Source organism: Arvicanthis niloticus, chromosome 1 (genome assembly GCF_011762505.2).
Source record: "Arvicanthis niloticus isolate mArvNil1 chromosome 1, mArvNil1.pat.X, whole genome shotgun sequence".
Taxonomy (NCBI): domain Eukaryota; kingdom Metazoa; phylum Chordata; class Mammalia; order Rodentia; family Muridae; genus Arvicanthis; species Arvicanthis niloticus.
Window position 1 is genome coordinate 67908658 of NC_047658.1, and position 21180 is coordinate 67929837.

At 47.6% G+C, this 21180-nt stretch overlaps 1 pseudogene across 1 annotated transcript; it reads left to right on the plus strand.

Moving 5' to 3' along the window:
• Positions 1–223: 223 nt before the first annotated feature.
• Positions 224–19007, plus strand: LOC117712095 (tubulin alpha-1C chain-like; annotated as a pseudogene). The gene is made up of 4 exons (XR_013111823.1): positions 224–371; positions 893–10714; positions 11154–11414; positions 16945–19007. The product of XR_013111823.1 is annotated as a tubulin alpha-1C chain-like (transcript).
• The last annotated feature ends 2173 nt before the right edge of the window (positions 19008–21180 follow it).

Below are 21180 nucleotides of genomic sequence, written 5' to 3' on the forward strand. Positions count from 1 at the left end.
TGTTCACAGCTTTTTGGAAGCTCTCCATTCTAACTCTGTTCTGCTTGCTGAAACAGTTCCTCTCTCCTGCATCTGGTCTCTGGCCTAGGCCGGGGCCACCCTGCTGTTATTAGCAAGATGGATGAGGTGGAGAGACCAAGCTGGAACCCTGACCCATCCTGCTCCCTCTCCTGGCAGTCCCTTTGCTCAACATCAGGTCCCTCTCTTCTCTTCCCTGCAGGAACCCTGGCAGCCTGTGGAGCGCATAATTTTGAAGGCATAAAAGTCTTCAGAGATGAGCCAGCTCAACCTTCTTGGGGTAGAGGAAATGGAAGCCTAGATGTAGACCAGAGATCTACCCCAGGTCATATTTAGGAAATACTGGAATCCAGGTATCCCCGGTTCTATTGTCTGTAAACTGTTGTCCCTAACAGTTGGTGTCACTTTTTCCATTCTGTGTCCCCAGTGTCACTCATATCCGTGATCGGATTCTATTGTCACAGTGTTGATACCATCTCCAGGCTGGGTGGTGTCTCCCTACATTTGCCCAGTTTCCACTTTCAATCTTGCCCCCATCCCTAAAAGCCTAAAGATTATTCTCAGTTTGGACATTACTGCTATTTCCTGCTTTACTGTCTGTGGGATAAGATTCAGTGTCTCTGGACTTGACTTGGAGAGGCCCCCTGCCCCACCTCATCTGTCAAGGTAGAGCTATGCTCCTATCACTACACGCACTTGCTGCTTCTTTCAGTCAGCCTCCCAAGTCCCCGCATCTTTGACTTGTGCAATTCTTCCCAGAGTGGGAAGGTCTGACCCCAGCATTTGCTCCACTGCCCTGTGAGTGCTATCAATACTGCCCCTCACCTCTCTGTTTCCTCACTGCCTGTGTGTGGTTTCCTCCTGTTGGCTCCAGGTCCATCTGTTTATAGCCCAGGAAAGGCAGAGGATGAATGGATGCTACGAGAGGCCCACTTCTTGTCCCAGGCGGGCCACAGCTCATGCATCTTCTTAGCAGCCTTAGGTGTGAGTGAGTCTGGACTAGATCTCAGGCTCTGAGAAGCAGGCCAAGGCAGAGACTCTACAGAGTCACGGAGCAAAGCTTAACTGACTCGCCCCTCTGAGTGTGGCCAAGAAAAACCATGAACTCGGATCACAGCGCTGGGATTCCAGGAATCAGCTCTGAGGGGTGAAAGTCCACAATGTAAACTAAGATCAACGTGGAAGAATGTTTTCATAACGGCAAAAATCTGGAAATGATCTAGAAGTCTAGCAGCAACAGAAAGGAAATACACGAACATATATTGGAACAGAGAAGCAACATATGGCCACTCAAACAACATTTGCAGAGTTGCCGTGAATGGGGTCTGTGGTTTAGATGTTGAACGTCCCTCCCAGTGGTTCATGTTTTGGAAGCTTGGTCTTTAAATGGTGACGTGAGAGATGATGGAATGTTTAAGAGGTGGAGCCGAGTGTCTTAGGTTGTTGGGGCTGTGTCCTCAAAAGGAATTAACTGATGGAGCCCTTCTGAGAGGTTATGATGTAGTACTTCTGAGCCTGGCCCACCCCTATGTGCTAGTTAGGTTTCTGTTGCTGTGATAAAGACCACAACCAATGCAACTTAAGGAGGAGAGCGTTTATTTCCCCTCTCAGGTTGCACTACATCATCAAATTAGGCCAGACACTCAAGGTAAAAACCTGGAGGCAGGGACTCAAGCAGAAACCATGGGAGCACATGATTCACTTGCTTGTCCCCGTGGCCTGCTCAGCCTGCTTTGATGTCATTCAGGATGTGCTGGTCCTCCCACATCAATCATTAATGAAGAAAATGCCCTACAGACTCACCTTCAGGCCAATCTGATAAAGGCATTTTGTTAGTCAAGAATCCCTCTTTCCAGATATGGGTAGGTTCCTGTCAAGTTGAAAGAAACCACCCATCACACCAACTCCCGAGCTTCCTGTCCAGATGTCTTCCTTCCACACCACATCCAGCCTTCACCTTCTGGGTGAAACCCTTGCCACAGTCTGGCCCTCACTGCTTAGACTTACAGCCTCCAAAACTTAGAGGTAATAGACATCTCATTTTTTGTTGTGGATTTGGCCTGAAGCTTGCATCATGTTATTTGGGTTCCCCAAATCACACAAGAATCCATATGTAAGATGCTGAGGGTCCCTGCCCCCAGTTGGTTCTGACTGGTAAATAAAGTTGCCGGCAGCCAATGACTGGGTAGGAAGACGGACCCTAGAATTTAAGATTCACGGGCAAGAGTCCTGAAAGAAGAAGGAGAACTGCCATGCCTGAGAAGGAATAAGACCCAGGTTTGAGAGCTGCAGAAGAGAGAGCATACCAATTACATAAGAGCTGGAAAGAGTGGCCCCAGGGCCCCCCCCCCCATTTAGGTCTAGGCTAACAAAGATGGTGGTATAGTGGTGAGCATAGCTGCCTTCCAAGCAGTTGACCCAGGTTCGATTCCCAGCCAAGGAACCAATGATGTTTGTTTGCTCACAGCTTGGAACAGACCACACCAGACCAAAAGGTTTCAAGTGGGGTTTATTCAGGAGATAGGGCAAAGGTGGAAGTGGGGAAGAAGAAGAAGAAGAAGAAGAGAGAGAGAGGTCAGGGGATTCTGCTTATTTATATGGGTGGTGACATAGCCTCTTGCAGGTAAGGGTGGGAGGTAGCCAGGTGGATTCTGGAATGTAGTATGGTGGTTGCCTTGGCAATGATGTAGGGTTGCCTAGATGTGATGTCACTGGGTTCAGAGCCTGATACCAACAGATGGAATATAGATTTTGGTAATACCTCGAGTATCAGTGGTGCGCGCGCGTGTGTGTGCACATGTGTGTGTGTGCGCGCGCGCGTGTGTGTGTGTGTGTGTGTGTGTGTGTGTGTGTGTATGCCTATTCCTTTGTTCCAGAACTCTCTCTCAGGGCTCCCTTCAGGGCACTGGAGAACCTTCTTCACAGTTAGATAAAAACTTGGCCAAGATGCTCCTTTTCATCTTTGAGACTGGCCATAAGCCAAAGGCTGGAGACCAGACCCCCATTGGCAGTACCGTGGGAAAATGGGCCTTCTCATACCCAGTCTGCTGGGAATATGAAATGGTAGGAGCCTTATATGGAGGAGAATTTTAAAATTTCTAGAAAAGTTACATATCTATATCCTTCGGCCAAGCAATCTTGCTTCTATGAATTGATTCCAGAGATATGCTAACAGAAGCAAGACACACACACACATAAAGCTATTCATGGCTGGGTCCTCTGCAGTGTGAAAACATGAAGGACCATTAGTAGGGCTGGGTTCACCACAGGAGGGAAGGAGGGGGCTCTCTGTCCTGACCAATAGTCTCCAGGGCACACCATCAAGTGAGAATAAAGCTGGAGAAAATAGTATGGCACCCTATTTTTTATCAAAAAAGGGGAGAGGATACATAACCATGTGCACATTTTCCTTAATTAAGAAAATATTTAAAATAAACAAACATAAGAAATTTTTATCTGTAGAAGAGAGAAGAAATGGGGTCAAAGGAATAGAGGCAAAAATATCCTCACTGAAAATACATCATTTGCAGAATATTTTTAGAAACAAGAACATATACTTCATAAGAATAAAAAAAATAGGGCTGGTGTGATGGCTCACCTGGCACCCAGCCAGCTAGCCAGCCAGGAACCCGAGTGGTGGCAGGAGAGAACCGATGCCCCAGAGTGGTCAGGCATCATGTCCATATTGAGGTTTCCAGCATTAGGGACTAGACATCCAAATATAGACACCAAAGGATCTGAGCAAAAGCCTTCTAAGCCTAAGCATTCCTTAAAATAACAACCCAAACTCTTCAGTTTGGGTCTTTATAATGACTTTTCATTACATTTATTTATTTATGCCTGGCATGTGAGTGGTCAGATGACAACTTTTAGGAGTTGGTTCTCTCGTTCCACCATGTGCTCCTAGAGCTCATATTTAGGTCATCAGTCCTGGTAGCAAGTGCCCTTACGTACTGAATCATTGCACTGGGCCATGCTTGAATGCTTTTTCCAGTCTGACAGCTCAGGTTAACTTACTATGTAGCCAAGGCTGACCTTGAGATTATGATTGTCCTGCCTCATCCTTCCACATCCAGGGTTTGCAGGCATGTACCACCACACCTAATTTATGTTGTCCTGGGCATCCAACCCAGAGCTTCGTGCATGCTGGGCAAGCATTCTAACAACTGAGCTACATTCCCAGGGTTTCTCTGTGTAGCCATAGGGAGTCCTGTAACTCACTCTGTAGACCAGGCTGGCCTCAAACTTACAGATCCTCCTGCCTCTGCCTCCCCAGTGCTGGATTTAAAGGTGAGCACTACCTGCCTGGTTAAGTAAGTGTCCTTTAAACAACAGGTGAACAGCTCTGCTTACTAAAAAGGGGACAAATATTGCATGGGACTCAGCTCTTTTTTTTTAATTGGATATTTTATTTATTTACATTTCAGATGCCATCCCCTTTCTCCATTTCCCCTCCCTAGGAAACCCCTATCCCATCCCCCCTTCCTCCTTTTATACCTTTTATACTTTTATTCCTTTGCTTTTATACCATTTTATACCATTTTAATTACATGCAAGTATTAAGGTCAGTTTTAGGTTGAGAAACTAGCAATACAATAGATGCAAATAATCAAGGAACAAGCAAGACAAAAAACAAAGTTCCACAATCTCTCCCATGGTCACTGTTTCTAAGGGCTTATCAAGATGACCAAAATGTTTGAGCCTATTTCCCTGTCCTAGCCCAAAGTCCTTTTCATGTCTGAAGCCTACATCCTTGTTCTAGCCTAAAATTTAGATTCCTGCCTGAAATTACTTTTTTGTTCTAGCCTAATATCAGATTCCTGCCTGATGTCCATTTCCTTGTCCTTGGCCCATGTCAGATTCTTGTCAAGCAGCCCCAAAAGCTCTCTGCTTCTTCCCCTTTTTCATTTTATAAACAAGACTGAGCCTATCTTAGGTCATTCTGACAAGAATGTCTTCCTTACCCATCGTGGAATATGCATTATCAAAAGCAGTGCACTTCTGTCTTAGTTGGTAAGGCTCTGTGCAGAATCTTACCCATCCTCCCAGAAATGAACCTGCACACCTGTGGTCTCTTGATCTTTGACAAAGGAGCGTAAACTGTCCAGTAGAAAAAGGACAGCATTTTCAACAAATGATGCTGATTGAACTGGAGGTCAGCATGTAGAAAAATGCAAATTGATCCATTCTTATCTCCTTGTACAAAACTCAAGTCCAAGTGGACCAAGGACCTCCACATAAAACCAGACACACTGAAACTAGTAGGAGAGAGAGTGGGGAAGAGCCTTGAACACATGGGCACAGGGGAAAAGTTCCTGAACAGAACACCAATGGCTTATGCTCTAAGAGCAAGAATTGACAAATGGTACCTCACAAAATTGCAAAGCTTCTGTAAGGCAAAGGACACTGTCAATAGGACAAAATGGCAACCAACAGATTGGGAAAAGATCTTTACCAGTCCTACATCTGATAGAGGGCTAATACCCAAAACATACAAAGAACTCAAGAAATGAGACTCCAGACAATCAAATGACCCTATTAAAAATGGGGTACAGAGCTCAACAAAGAATTTTCAACTGAGGAATATCGAATGGTCAAGAAGCACCTAAAGAAATGTTCAACATCTTTAGTCATCAGGGAAATGCAAATCAAAACAACCCTGAGATTCCACCTCACAACAGTCAGAATGTCTAAGATTAAAAACTCAGATGACAGCAGATGCTGGGGAGGATGTGGAGAAAGAGGAACACTCCTCCATTGTTGGTGGGATTGTAAGCTGGTACAACCACTCTGGAAATCAGTCTAGTGGTTTCTCAGAAAATTGGACATAGTATTACCTGAGGACCCAGCTATACCACTCCTGGGCATGTACCTAAAAGATGCTCCAACATATAACAAGGACACATGCTCCACTATGTTCATAGCAGCCTTATTTATAATAGCCAGAAGCTGGAAAGAACCCAGATGCTCTTCAACAGAGGAAAGGATACACAAAATGTGGTACATGTACACAATGGAGTATTACTCAGCTACTAAAAACAATAAATTCATGAAATTCTTAGGCAAATGGATTGTCTCTTTTTATTTTCGTTGTGTGCTTAAAATTTTCCACAGTAAGCACCTTTGCTGCCCTCAAGAAGCTAGAAGACTCAGACTCACAGGCCAAGAGATGAGCTTCCCCCCTCGGGAGGGAGAAGGCAGCTGAGTTTCCCAGGGGTACCAGCAGAGGAGAGAGCATGAGTGACAGAGTAACCATTTCCTTCTTTCTTTTTTAAAATTCTGTTTTGATACAATATAGTTTTTTTATTCTCTCATATTATTTCCTGACCAGTTTCCCTTCCCTCTGCTCCTTCCAGTCCCTCTCTGCCACCTCTGACCCCCTCTGTTGAAAACCGCTCTGCCCCACATTTGGGGGCCAAAATGACTCCATCAGTGTTGGAACCTGCACTGCCAAAAGCCTTGGGGGCTAAATTGTTAGAGCTGGCACTGCCCCAAGCTGCTCTGATCCGAGGGTTGGGGTTCAGCAAGAGAGAGAGTGAGGACGGACTTGAAGAGTGGAGACCAGACAGAGTGTGATTCAATCCCATTTATTCTTCAGTCTCTCTTCCTCTCTCCAAATCCCTAGTTCCCAGTCCCAAGTTCCAAGTCCTAATTCTAAGTTCCAGCTGTAATAAGTCTCAAGTCCTAATTCCTGTTCTAAGTTGCTAGTCTCTTCCCCAGTTCCAAGTTCCAAGTTTCAAGTTTTCTTCCAAGTTTCTAAGTCTCGAGTTCCTCTTCTGTCTGCCTCTCGCCTTTTATATGTCTCACTTCTAAGTCACACCTTTAAGTCACATACCTTTAAGTCTCACACACCCAAGGGAAGATCCTGGGTATATAAAACATGTTATCAGAGTGTGCTTAGCTGTTGCAGGCTGTTGTAAACAAGTCTCTTGTCAGGGTATATGGCTCAAGATGGCTGTAAGGATGATAGCCGCCTTCTGTCAGCTCCCCACACCCCTCTCCCCCAGGTCCACTCCTTTGTTTCCCTTCAGTAGAAGGCAGACTTTCCAGGGATAAAACTAGGCACATCCCCTCATATTAAGACTGTACTAGGCAACCAAGTAGGAAGAAAGGGTCCCCAAAGGAGGCAAAAGAGTGGAAGACAGACCAAGGTTCACAACCATAACATATATGCAGAGGACCTAGGTCAGTCCTGTGCAGGTTCCCTGATTGTCAGCTCAGTCTCTGAGCCTTTATGAGTCCTAGTTAACTGACTCTATAAATTTTCTTTGGTGTCCTTGACTCCTCTGACTCTTACAATCGTTTCTCCTCCTCTTTTTTTGGGATTCCGAAGCTCCTCCTAATATTTAGCTGTGGGTCTCTGTATCTGCTCCCATCAGTTGCTGGATGAAGCCTCTCTGATGACGATGATGCTAGGCTCTGGTCTACAGTATAGCACAGTTTCACCACTAATCATTTCATTGACTTCTGTTGTTGTTTTGTTGCTGTTGTTATTATTGTTGTTGTTGTTGTTTTGTTGCTGTTGTTATTATTGTTGTTGTTATTGTTGTTGTTGTTGTTGTTGCTGCTGCTGCTGCTGCCTGTAGTGCTTGGTTCTATCCTGGGTCTCTGGGTTGTCCAGCCTCTGGTTCCTGTCCCTCCAGGCAGTGTCAGGTGTGAGCTCTCTCTCGAGGCACGGGTCTCAAACTGGGCCAGTCATTGGTTAGCCAATCCCTCAAGCTCTTCACCACCTTCACCACAGCACATCTTGCAGGCAGGACAAACGGTAGGTTGAAGGTTTTGTGGCTGGGTTGGTGTCTCAGTCACTGGAAGCATTGCTGGGAAAGGTAAACATTCCTATGTTCTCTATGCTAAGGAAACAATGGGTCCTTTGAGAGGCAGCTGCAGAGAGGAGGGTAAGGTACCATGGAGGTACCCCAATGCCCACTTAAGGGACTCTAGGAAGGCTGCAGCCAAAGAGTCACTTCATGGATTCTGTGCATTGTTGATGTTACCGGATAGCTGAATGGAAGATGGAAAAAAAGGTCAGGATGTGTGTGGGGAGACTAAGCCTAGGCTGGACCAGCCCTGGAGAGGAACAAGGAGGCTCATATTCAGGATTGCCTAGCAAGGACAGGTATGAGTAAGTGTTGTTGCAAGCAGGAAGGTGCTGGGAGGCAGTTTTCCCAGGTGGAGGTTGGGTTCTGGTCTGGGTAAGTTGGTAAGTGTAGGGGCTGTTGTGAAGATGGATGAGCTAACTGGTACCCTCCATCTGTGGACCTGCACTGGCTGAGGAGTCTACAAGTCTTTGGTCTTCTCCAACCTATGGGGCCTCATCTCTAAAGCAAGGTCTGGGAGCCTCAGATGAGAGCTCTGCAAATCTACCCCAGGGGAAGGGGGTGAGGTGTGAGGCTTGCATCTCACTTTATCTTCCATGCTTCTTGCCTACAAGAGGATCACGAGTTCTCCTACCGCCTCCTCCTTGCTAAAAATCCAGTTGTGTGATGTCAATGGCATTTCCCTTCAGAAAAAGGAAATGAGGTTAGCGAGGCACATTACCAGGAAAGGAAAGTTAGCCTGGCTCCACCCTGCAGCCCTGTGCTTCCCTCAAGCAGCATAGCTAGCCAGCCCCGCCCACCTGGGGTCAGGGACAGGACCTAGACTGTCACCATTCAGAGGCCCCAACCCAGCGCTTGACTTTGCAGCAAGCTTGATTTGCCTCTACAGAATCAGCACGTCCTCTGGGACCAGTGGCTGGGTCCCCAGCCATACTCGGGGATCAAAGCTGGAGGAATTCATGAAATGTCCCAACGTGAATCCTTTGAACATGGATAAACAAAGACTTGGCCAAACTCACAGGGCAAAACAGGAGAATGAAAGTCCAGGTCACATGTGGCACCTGAAGACAGGTGTTCCCAGAAAGTCCCTATAAGGCTCCAGAAGGCTGTTCCTGGCAGATGTCTCCAGAAAGTCCCTCTCCAGGTACAAGTATTAAGTACCTTTATTAAACTAAGCCAATATCCCACCAGGTGGCCTTAATACAGTGGTAGCACCCACCTTTAATCTCAGCTTTTGGGAGGCAGAGGCAGGCAGATCTCTTGAGTTCAAGGCCAGCCTGGTTTACTGAATTTAGTTTTAGTTTTAGTTTTAGGGCAGCCAGGGCTACACCAAGAAATTCTGTCTTAGAAACAAGATAAAGCTAAGCCATTCTCTGATCTTTAGCTTTTGAGCTCTGGAGCAGTCCTTAACGTACTGTTTTGCATACAAAATGAAAACAAATATTAATCTGTCTGAATATTAAATATTAATTGCTATATGCTTTTAAATTGTTTATTACATTTGTGTGTGTATTTACATGCCATGAACCCATCAGAGGTCAGAGGACAACTTGAAGGAGTTGGTTCTCTCTTTCCATCATACGGACATGGGGATTAAACTATGGTCATCAGGCTTGGCGGCAGCACCTTTAACTTGCTTAGCCATTTTACCAGCCCTGCATGCTTTTGAATGGAAGAAAACGAGTGGTGAGTGTAATACATTAGTATTATCTAGCAAACTGACCACTTGAAACATTGATCGGGAGTTGATCATCAAGTTGCTACACCTTTAGAAACTTTGCCTAATGTTCCCAGAGGTTCTGCTCAGCATCCCTCCTTGCAACTGCATACTATATAGCTCAACCCCAGGCCCATTCCTTTCTCCATCCCTAACCCTTTGAGCAGCCCACATGCACTACTGCCCAGGGTTTGGTCCCTCACTGAAGAAGAAACTGGTTCTCATGTTGACCATGAGTGTCTCAAACAGCTGGATAGACCCATAAAAGGTGATCAGGTATGGACACCCAGGCACACTGATGCTGCGACAACCTGGAAATACCCCTTACCCTTATCCTGCCTTCTCTCTTCTTACAAAGGTGGCTCAGATCATACTTTCCATCTTGGCCCCCACATGGAGGGCGGCTAGCTTGACTTCCTACGCACCCACGGGCTGGGGCTTTCAGGGCTCGGAAGAGGCAGATATGTACGTGTCGCACAGGAGCACTGAGTTTGTACATGTTTCCGTGTGTAAGGTCTTAGTGTGGGTATGCAGGTGTGTGGATGTGTGTGCAGATGTCTCAGGTGTGTGGTAGTTGTCCACATGTGCAGATGTCTATTATCTTTGCTGGTTGCTATTGGGTATAAATATATGCAACAGAAGCATAGACATATGCTTGTGTTTACCCAGGTAAACCATTGTTTGTGTGAGCATCTATGGGTATGCGCGATTTCACAACTCAAACAGGTATCTTCTGAGCAGATGCATATACACAGAAGTGTATAACACTGGGATATAAATCAATATGTGTGTGTGTGTGCATGTTTGTGCTTTTTTTCATAAGTATGCATTTAAGTATGTTCATGTACATAAGTGGGGGCACAGATATGTTTATGTAAGGCTTATGCGATTTGTGAGGCATCCTAATGTAGAAATATGGGTAGATGTTCTGCCTGTGCTTGTGCTTGGTTGAATGAGTGTGTGCTGAGTTCTTTGAGCCAGTGGAGAGGAACATTTGTGCAGCAGGTGTGCCTGTCCATGTAGCAGTTGTGTGTGAGTGCCTGTGGCAGTGGTAGCCTCTGGCTGCCTTTTCTTTCTGTTCATCCTAGGAAATCACAGAACTTCTGAGTCCTAACCACAGTCAATGGCACTTCCGGGAACATGATTTCCTGAGACCCAAAAGGTAAGACTGAGGGGTACAGCAGGGTAGGGGTGAAGCTTGGGCTCCTCAGAGACCAGGGCAGAAAGCCTTCAGAGCACCACAGTAGTGACAGGGATGGCAATGCCTTGGGTTTCACCCCCCACCATAGTTGTCCCCAAGTGTGTACTAGGAGGGTTGCTGATCTTAAGCACAGTCCTTGGGGCTTTCAAAGCCCTTTTTATTCTGGTTATGACATGAAATAATCCTGTAAAGTCACCTACATGGCAAGCAGGATCATAGTTCTAAGACCTAGGCTGCAGTGTTCCCTATGGTTAAACTACACACCCACATCCATATCCCTAGCTAATTCCTATGAGCTTCCTTTACTTGGGGAGGCTGAGGCCCAGTGAGTAAAAGCCAGCCTATTCTATGCCTTCTCCTCCATCCAGCTTCTTTTCTGGTAAGACTTACTTTTGCGCAGGAGAGAGGACACCTCGAGCTGGTGAAAACACACACTACCATACTACCGTGCTTGCTATGGCCCACGGTCTTCCAAATGAGGAAACCAAGTCAAGCCAAAGGAACGAGGAAGAAAGTGAGGTGCACCCTGACCTAAGATGCCTTCTTCCGTCATCAGAACGGTAGCTTCCGGACTTGGCTGGCCGTGCTAACCCCCACATGTGGTTCTGTGGTTGCCCACAAAGCCTAAAAATAGCCAACAGGAACCGGGGAATCCCCACCGGTGAGTGGAGACGGCCATTCCCCAGGTGTCTGCTGACCTGCCTCCCCCATAAGCTTGTACTGTCTAGAGAGAGCTACGTGTCTGGGAGAATGTACTGGAGGCCATGTGTCTGAAGCTAAAGAATGCAAATCTCACCCCTACTGTGTCTTCTTTATCTTGAACTGGGGACACAAGTCAAAGAGCAGGCCCTCATAGCTCCTCAGACCTTGCTTTATACTGCAGCTTCCCTGGTGATTTCTGGTGGCCTCGGCTGCCTTACCTGCACAGTAGGGTGCATTGCCCACTTGTAGGAGGATGTGGTTGGTATCCAAGGAAATAAGGCCCTTGGCACCACAGCGGGGCCAGCATTGCTGCTAAAACTCGGTAGATAAACAGGGACCATGCTTCCAACGTAGGAGAAGGGCAGGCAGTGTGTCCCACTCCCATCAAAGAAGTAAGACACCCACAAGAGCCAGGAAGGCCCCTGTGACAGATGATGGCCGTCTACAACTGGCCTCTGGAGTATTTGCAGTTATTTAAACCTTATCATTTCCCATGGGAAGATGGAGTCCATCACCTTTCCTCTGGAAACTGTCACCGTTGGAATTTCCTCAATGAAGAGGAAATGGCAGAAGTGACATCACATCACTTCCTAAGCGTAACCTTAGCTGAGGGCTAGTGATGGCAACGATGATGACATCCTTCATGAGAAAGCCCCTGTCCCAGCTAATGTCACAGTCAACAGCCACCCTCAGCGGAGTGGCATGCTTGTGAAGGACTCTTCAAGTGACTTCATCCCCCAGACATCCCTTCCCCCCAGGTTATGGAAGGTCACCTAGAGCAGAAGCCACCTCTCCCCTGAGCTCTGCCAGAAGGCAGGTTTGAGAGCAAAACAATGTCATTGTTCCAAGCCACTGTCTCAGGTGTCTGGTGACAAGACACTGGGTTACAGGGACACCCTTGCAACTCATGATGGAGACTTTGCAGTCACCCCTCCTGCTTTTGTGCCACGGGCTGAGCTGCAGGCCTCAGGTTGGGGCTCTTGGACAGGTCACCAACTTTTATGAAAAATACATTTGCCATATGAGAGTCTCTCAAAGGAACGGGGGTTTGAACTGAGCAGCTGGGAGCAAGGAGGGGTGAGTTTTAAGGGGCCTGGGCAGAGAGGAGTTCTGAGGGCCCACACTCTGTGAGCTCCATCCAGTAAGGATCTCTCCACAGGCTGCTCACGGACTGACCACAATATGAGAGAAAGCCCAGGAGGCCTGGTCAGGCCCTGACAGGCTCTGGTCAGTGCTAAAAGGGGGAGAGGCAGAGGAGGGAATGTCTTGCAGGAGCTGGGACAGTGGAGCACACCAGATGGTGTCCAGCAACTAAAGTCTGCCTCTTAGACTTCTCAGAAAGCAGAAGGCTCACCTTCCCTCCCCCTTCTGGCCCTATCTACAGAGATTAAGTCAGAGAGCTTTCCAGAGCAGAGTTGGAGGCATCCTTATCGGCCGTGTCTGGGGTACTTGGGAATATGAACCCTCCTTGACTGCAGCCCAGCTCAGAGAACACAAAGCAGATACGTGACGTGTCTTACTCCTGCAGGCATGTCAGCCAGTACCCCAGGGTCCTCTTCATCTATCCAAAATGTGTGCTGCTTCTTGGAGCTACACTGGGCCTTAGAGGAGCTTTGAAGTTTGTCAGTATGGCCCTGGCTAACATACCCCATGACGATTCCCTGCCTAGAGGAGAAAAGCGTGGTACATAGGCTGTCAAGCCTAGGAATCTGTAAAGCCTTCCATACCGCTTGCAGCATGCCAGGTGCCACTCTGAGTAGTCTTCACGTGTCACCTCATGTAATTCCCACAGCACCCCCACAGTTAGTAGCATTAGTATCATTAGTACCTTGCAGAGAAAGAAACCAGGGTCCAGGGTGCTGGCCCAAGTAACAGAGCTTCGGGTACAGCACACAGCTAAAGATTTGGATGAGGGTTCAAATCCCAAAATGCTGTCGTGTTGTGCTCTAGTGAGAAACAGAGAAGCAGGGCTGAGAGCTCAAGGAACTGGACACACCCTGAGCCTCCAGGGGCTTCCTAATTGCCATCCCGTTTGCACGCAAACATATGGAGGATCGAGAAGTTGAGGGCACAGGAGGGGGCTCAATGCCACCATCTGAGAAGATTTGGGAAGATGTGACCCTTGAGGTATTAAGAGGGTTTGCTAGGCAGGTTACATAGAGAGAAGAATAAGTCCTGGGCAGAGGGAGTTTGAGGGCAGAGACTCAAACGGAAGGCGGAGACCCAGAGGTCTGGCTACTGTGAGGAATGGTGTCAACTGAAGAGGTTGGAGCACAGCAGCTCTCAGGAGCCAGCAAAACAAGGGCCACCATGACCACATAGAGGAATGGGTTTTGTCCCAAGGGTAGGGAGATATGGAGGTTTTGGAGGATCGTGGTGAGTCATGTATCCAATGTGGATCTATGTATCCACTGTGAAGAGGGAGAATGGAGGATGAGGTGGGGGTGGGGGAAATACTGTAAGGGATACAGTTAGGAGGAGAGTAGATGAACAGTAAAGTCCACAGAAGATACGGAAGGGAGTGATTATCGGGAAGGGGAAGGTAGGGGGTATCAAAGCAGCTTGGGCATATCAGGGACAACACCAGAAGGTGGAGAGTAGATCCAGGCTCGGCTGATATATGGGAATCTGCTTCTGAGCTCAGCCCCGACTTGGGATGATGTACGTACAGGTCCTGACAGGAATGGTTGGAGTGGACAGAAGGTAAGTGGCCCCTTTCAGCAGATTGTTGGCTGGGGTGACTTGGACAGAGTAGGACTTTGAAAAGATGCCCAGTGTTGACCACAGAAGGACAAATGCCTCACAGCCACGGCACTGTAACTGTAGGCTGCTCTGTTCCTGGAATGGCCAAGGGTCTGAGCTTCGCAGGCCTGTGCTTTGTGTTCTGTTATGTGTGCACAGTGTGGAAGCCAGATCAGAAGGCCCCCTTCCTTTCTCTGTCTGACTTGCTGACTTAGCTTCCTCTGGTCCTAATGGACCTCAGGCCTTCCCCCAGAGTCAGCAGCCTCTGCTAATCCAGAGCTGGTACTGAGCCGAATGAACTCTCAGCTTGCACAGAGGCCTCTGTGTTTGTTCTTTGAACAAATGAACAGACTCCAGTTGCCAAGACCGAGCCTCTGCACTCTCATCCAATTAGTAAGGCCCTGGGGATACAGACCAGTTCTGGGGCTCCCAGATCTCCCACTCCTTGATATCTCTGACAGTTGCCTGAATGTTAGGATTCGAGATCTTAAAGTCCCTCCAGTTTCAGGAGCAGATCTTGGTACATCAAAGCCCCCCTGCTCCAGCTGAACTGGAATGTAGGAAGGGAGGAAGGCAGCTGGGCAGATGCATCGTGACCTTTTAACCTTCTTTAGAGAACACTAGGCGCCATCCTATGGCCCCTTCTCACAGGAGCTCAGTGATGAAGGGAGGAGGGGAAAGCCATGTGATAATGCAAACTAGAGCTCAGGGAGAGAGGCTCACGTGCCCATACCACACACCAGGGGTCAGGCCCGGTGCTTACAGGCATTGATTACAAGCTACCTGGACTCCTTCTGTACCCTGCATCCTGTCCCAGGGTGAAATGAAGAGGAGAGTAACTGGACAGCTCAAGCAAGCATGGGGGCCATGTCCCTTTGCTGACATTTTTGGACCACTGCCAGACCAGGGCCTCTTCTCTCCCTTCTCTCTTTTATTCTACAAGCTCCTGTCATGTGGTCTCCTCTGCTTTCTTAAACACACCAGGCTTCTCATCCCAGGGCTTTTATATAATAGAACCCTCCATTTACAGGGCATTCGCCAAACCCCAACCTCTCCTAGGCCCATAGTTAACATTTCTATACTCTTTGTCTTTTCTTAAGATGTATTTATTTATTTTATGTATGTGAGTGCACTGTCATTCTCTTCAGACACACCAGAAGAGGGCATCAGATCCCATTACAGATGGTTGTGAACCACCATGTGGTTGCTGGGAATTGAACTCAGGACCCCTGGAAGAGCAGTCAGTGTGCTCTTAACCTCTGAGCCCTGCCCCCATTTAGATCTTTAAAATAACCAATTTTTTGTGTAACTCGTGTGTGTGTGTGTGTGTGTGAGTGTATGTGTGAGTGTGTGTGTGTGAGTGTGTGTGTGTGAGTGTGTGTGTGAGTGTGAGTATGTGTGTGAGTGTATGTGTGAGTGTGAGTGTGTGTGTGAGTGTGAGTGTGTGTGTGTGTGTGTGAGTATGTGTGTGAGTGTGTGTGTGACTGTGAGTGTGTGTGACTGTGAGTGTGTGTGAGTGTGTGTGTGTGTGAGTGTGTGTGTGTGAGTGTGTGTGTGTGAGTGTGTGTGTGTGTGTGAGTGTGTGTGTGTGTGAGTGTGTGTGTGTGAGTGTGTGTGTGTGAGTGTGTGTGTGTGTGTGTGTGTGTGTGTGTGTATGTGTGTGTGAGTAGGGCAGCCACTATCTCCATCTTTCCGGCTTTGTCTATCCTTGACAGTTCATATGAATGGAATCTCAGCATGTGGCCTTATGTGACTGGCTCCTGTCACTTAGTGCTCCTTTTCCTTTGTGTCCTCAAGGCTCATCCACATTGTACTTCAATACTTCACTCTATTCCTGGCCACATAACACTCTATTACATGGGTGATACCACACTAGCAATCCAGTCACCAGTGGGCAGGCTTCTAAGTAGTTTCCACATCCTAGGTATTAGGAAAATGCTAATGAACACTCACGTTGGCAAGTTTTTGTGTGGGCATATGTTTTCATTTCTCCTGGGAAAATTCCTAGGAATGAAATTGCAGGGTCATATGATTTTCATGTATAATAATCCTTTGAGGAATTACCAGACCCTGCCACAGAGGCTGCACCACATTGCCCAGTAGCAAATCAGAGCTCCAACAGCTTCACTTCTGTATCAACACTTTGACTGTTTTAAAATTATGACTGGTGTGTGTGACTAGGGAGGCTGTGGTTTGAGTTGTGTTTGTCTGCTGGCTAGTAGTGTCATCTTTCCAGGGCCTTCCTGGCCAGTCATGCAATCTTTAGAGACATAGCTTCTCAGACCTTAAGTGGGTTCTGCAAGAGTTCTTTATATATTACAGATACAAATCTCCTATTGGATACATGACTTACAAAAATTGTTTTCATTCTGTGTGTTCTGGTTTTCCTCTTTTGATGGTTTAATTTGAAGAGCAAAAGCTTTTCATCGGATGATCTCCAATGAATCTAACTTAACTTTTGTTGCTTGCACTGTTGCTATCACATTTAAGAAATCATGCAAAGGCCACAAGGGCTTGAGACAATGTGTTCTTCTAAGAGTCTTACAGTATCAATTCTTACAGACTTTGATACATTTGGAGTTAATTTTTGGATTGGTGTGATGTGGGAGATTGACTTAATTCTTAACATCTATCCAGCTGCAGCGGCTCCCATGTTGGAAAGTCGATGGGATGAGATTGGTGACATTGCTGAAAATTAATTGCCCACAAATGTCCTTCCAATTTTAACCCAAGCATTGTTTCCGTAGGAACCATGGCTGACACCCTCTTCACCCTGACCTCATCATGTTTGGATTCCTGGTACTTATACCATATAGAAAGTAGAATGGGCGTGTCTATATAATGGCAGACAAACTAACACAGATGGTGGGCTATACAATATACTTACAGTTTGTAGATCACTCTTAGATAATACCATAGTTAAAAGATACATTTATATACTAAGTGCAAACAAGGATACAGGCCTGAGCGAGGTATTGGAGGTTCTAATCCAGTTCTGCCAATTTATTAACTGCCTGACCCCTGTGCAAATTGTTTAGCCTATCTGTGCCTCAGTTTCCTCATCTACAAATTGGAGATTTACTTACCTCGTGGAGTTGCCACGGTAACATGTAAAGGACATGGCACATGAAGTGCTAACGAAGGCTCTATTACTAAGCATGATATCCCATAAGCTTTAAGAAGTAAGGACAAACACACAGCTTCTCCCCCGGCCTCCTTGGTAGTCTGCTAGTGGGAGATCTTCGTCACCCCCCTCTTTACTTGCTCAGTTTTTGTGGACCACTTCAAGGACTAAATATGCATGAGTGCATCTCCATCCACGTTGGCCAGGCTGGTGTTTAGATCAGCAATGCCTGCTGGGGAGCTCTACTGCCTGGAACACAGCATCCAGCCTGATGGCCAGATGCTAAGTGACAAGACCATTGGGGGAGGAGATGACTCATTTAACACCTTCTTCAGTGAGACAGGAGCTGGCAAGCCTGAGCCCCGGGCAGTGTTCATGACCTGGAACCCACAGCTCGTCCACCCTGAGCATCTCGTCACAGGCAGGGAAGATGCTGCCAATAACTACGCCCATGGCCACTACACCATTGGCGAGGAGATCATTGACCTCGTCTTGGACAGAATTCACAAGCTGGCTGACTGGTGCACAGGTCTTCAGGGCTTCGTGGTTTTCCACAGCTTTGGTGGGGGCACTGGCTCTGGATCTCCCTCCCTGCTGATGGAGCTGTTCTCTGTTGATTATGAAGGAAAAGTCCAAGCTGGAGTTCTCCATTGACTCAGCCCCCACCCAGGTTTCTACTGCTGTGGTTGAGGCCTACAGTTCCATCCTCACCACCCACACCACCCTGGGGCACTCTGATTGTGCCTTCATGGTAGACAATAAGGCCATCTATGACATCTGTCATAGAAACCTCGACACTGAGCACCCAGCCTACACTAACCTTAACTGCCTTATTAGCCAGATTGTGTCTTCCATCACTGCTTCCCTCAGATTTGATGGGACACTGAATGTTGATCTGACAGAATTCCAGAGCAACCTCACGCCTTACCCTCAAATCTACTTCCCTCTGGCCACTTATGCTCCTGTCATTTCTTCTGAGAAAGCCTACCATGAGCAACTTACAGTAGCAGAGATCACCAATGCTTGCTTTGAGCCAGCCAACCAGATGGTGAAATGTGATCCTTGCCATGGTAAACACATGGCTTGCTGCCTGCTGTACCATGGTGACGTGGTTCCCAAAGATGTCAATGCTGCCATTGCCACCATCAAGACCAAGCGTACCATTCAGTTTGTGGACTGGTGCCCCTATGGTTTCAAGGTTAGTACTGATTACCAGCTTCCCACTGTGGTACCTGGTGGTCACCTGGCCAGGGTCCAGAGAGCTGTGTGCATGCTGAGCAACACCACAGCCATTGCTGAGGCCTGGGCTCGCCACAAGTTTGATCTGATGTATGCCAACCGTGCCTTTGTGCACTGGTATGTGGGTGATGGCATAGAGGAAGGGGAGTTCTCTGAGGCCTGTGAGGACATGGCTGCTCTAGAGAAGGGTTATGAGGAGGTTGGGGCAGATAATGTTGAAGGAAATAATGAGGTGAAGAATATTAATTCATGTGCTGCAATTTTACACTTCTGTGGTCTCATTTGTCTTTGTGTGTGTTTTAACTGTCCTAAACTATCAATAGAGTGTTTCTGTTTTAAAAAAAAAAAACAAAAACAAAAGGTAAGAACAGGGACCCTGTATGTTTTGGGTTCCAGTGTGTCTCCCTAGCCCATGCTCTGCCTGTCACAGGGAGGACACTGGATGCGTGCTCCTTGGATTAATAAGGAAATAAAGGCAAACATGCAGGAATGAGCCACAGATGGTTCTAATCCCGCCATCCCACTGTCTGGCTTGTGAAGTCTCTGGACCTCTATAAAGTGAGGGTGTTGGAGTCATAGTGATTTTTCTGTGTTTGGATGCAGAACTCTTAGGTTAAGAATTCACTTTGAAGACCAGATAAAGGACTTTGCTGTGGGAGATGCCACGGCATGCCTAGTATCCTTTCCTCCATGACTACCCCTTTCCCAGAGCCTGCTGGACAGCGTGCAAACCACCAATGCTCCCCAGCTCTCAGCAGCCCATGATTCAGAGGCAGCTGACATCTGAGGCACTTAATTCAGGCCAAATGCTGGAGGTCTGTGTCCTGAGGCTCGTGGGAGGTAGAGTGGTACATTCTAGGAGGGAAAACATCTTCCCACAGAAAAGGAAGGAGGTAAAGTGCCCTAAAACCTCTGCTCCCCACAAGTGGAAGAGTCTCTCTGTTCTCATCCTCTTCATCTTCAGCACCCCCCCACACACACCCACACTAAAACACCCTGACCACTAGGCTCAGAGTTCCTTCTGCCCACCCATCAGCCAAGTATCTGCCTATGTCACTATGACAACCTCATTCTACCGGGCAGATGATCTGTGGGAGGCCAATGGGTGTATGGGTGACCCACGGTCATAGCATAGAAAATGATGGCAGAGAAAAGACTAGACCTCACCCCCAGCCTCTCACCTGCTGAACCTAACTCCAGCAGCAGAATATATCAGTGCAGCACTAAAACCCAAGAGACCAGGGGAGACCAGGCCGAGAAGTACTGACAGTCAGCCATGTCCTGTAGCCCCTAAAGAGAGAAAGGCCAGAAAGGTGTCTCAGGCAAGTCCTTGGGTCAGAGGTGCTGGGTCACAGGCAGGGACAGCCTGGGGACAAAGTGTCCAAGTGTTCGAGCAGCAGTCTCAGGAATGTGAACTTTGGAGTGATGCAGATCTTCCCAGGTCACCAACAACCTGTATTGGCCTCAGTTTCTTCCACCAGTGACATAAAACAATAGTGTCCACACCACTGAGCTATGTGAGGAGGAAGGGAGGCAAAACCTTTAACTCTCTGTCAGCATGGTGTAACCACACAAACACTTCCCCTGACTGTCCTTGGTACTGCGGTGCTGACAGTTGAGCCTGCCACATCCCCCAGGTCTTAGAGTTCGCTAATTTCATCAGTATTACAAAACACGGACCTACCAAAGAGGAGGCCAATTAATAACATAGACAGTGGGCAGGGCAGAGCCGGCCTGGGCCATGGCACACTGGGGACAGCTGGTAGACATACGACTTTGCTGAGTTGGCCTCTGCTTCAGCACATAAACTAGATTTGTCTAAAGGAATGCACAGAGGTGGAATGATGTTTGATGAGTGCAGGGAAGGGCAAAGGCTTCCTGTTGTCTTGTTCTCAGTCCTAGGATCTGCAACTTATCAGGGCAAGTCACTAACCCTTCCTGAGCCTGAGTTTCCTCACCTGACAACCAGAAGAAAATGAGGGTCTCTTCACAACCTGGGGATGTGGAGGATCTAACTCAGGTCATTGGCTTACATGGCAAGAACGTTTACCTGATGAGTCATCTCTCCACCATGCTAGGTCTTTAGAATGTCTGCAAGGTGCTGAGGCGACCCTTCCAGCAGGGCCGCTGGGAACACTCCCAGAGGCAGGGACTGAGTCAGAAAGAACGGGGACGATGACCCAGATAGAGGGAACAGCTTGAAGAGAACCAGAGGGCCACACATGACAGCTGTGACCTGGGACAGACAGTATGATTCCTGGAAGACCAGGCCAACTACAGGATGATGTCACAACTTGGGAACCTGCCCTGTGCTTCAAGAGGCAAAGTAACTAGAAGTGAGGCTCTGATCCATCAGTCTGCCTTTCCTGGAAGGGATTCTGGATCTATTCTGGGTCCTCCTGTGGGACGGGGTGGGCCAAGAGACTGTCAGCTCTGCTCTTGACCTGTGCTTCCTGACATTCATATGAGATGCAGGTTCTCCGAGGGCGTAGTTCCCCCTAGCCCCAGTCTCTACCCCACAGGAGGGGTGATCCGAGTGGGTGTGACCCATGTCTGGGATTATTCATCAAACAGCCAAAAAAAGCCCCAAGAGACGCCCACAATAGTAATAAAAATAACA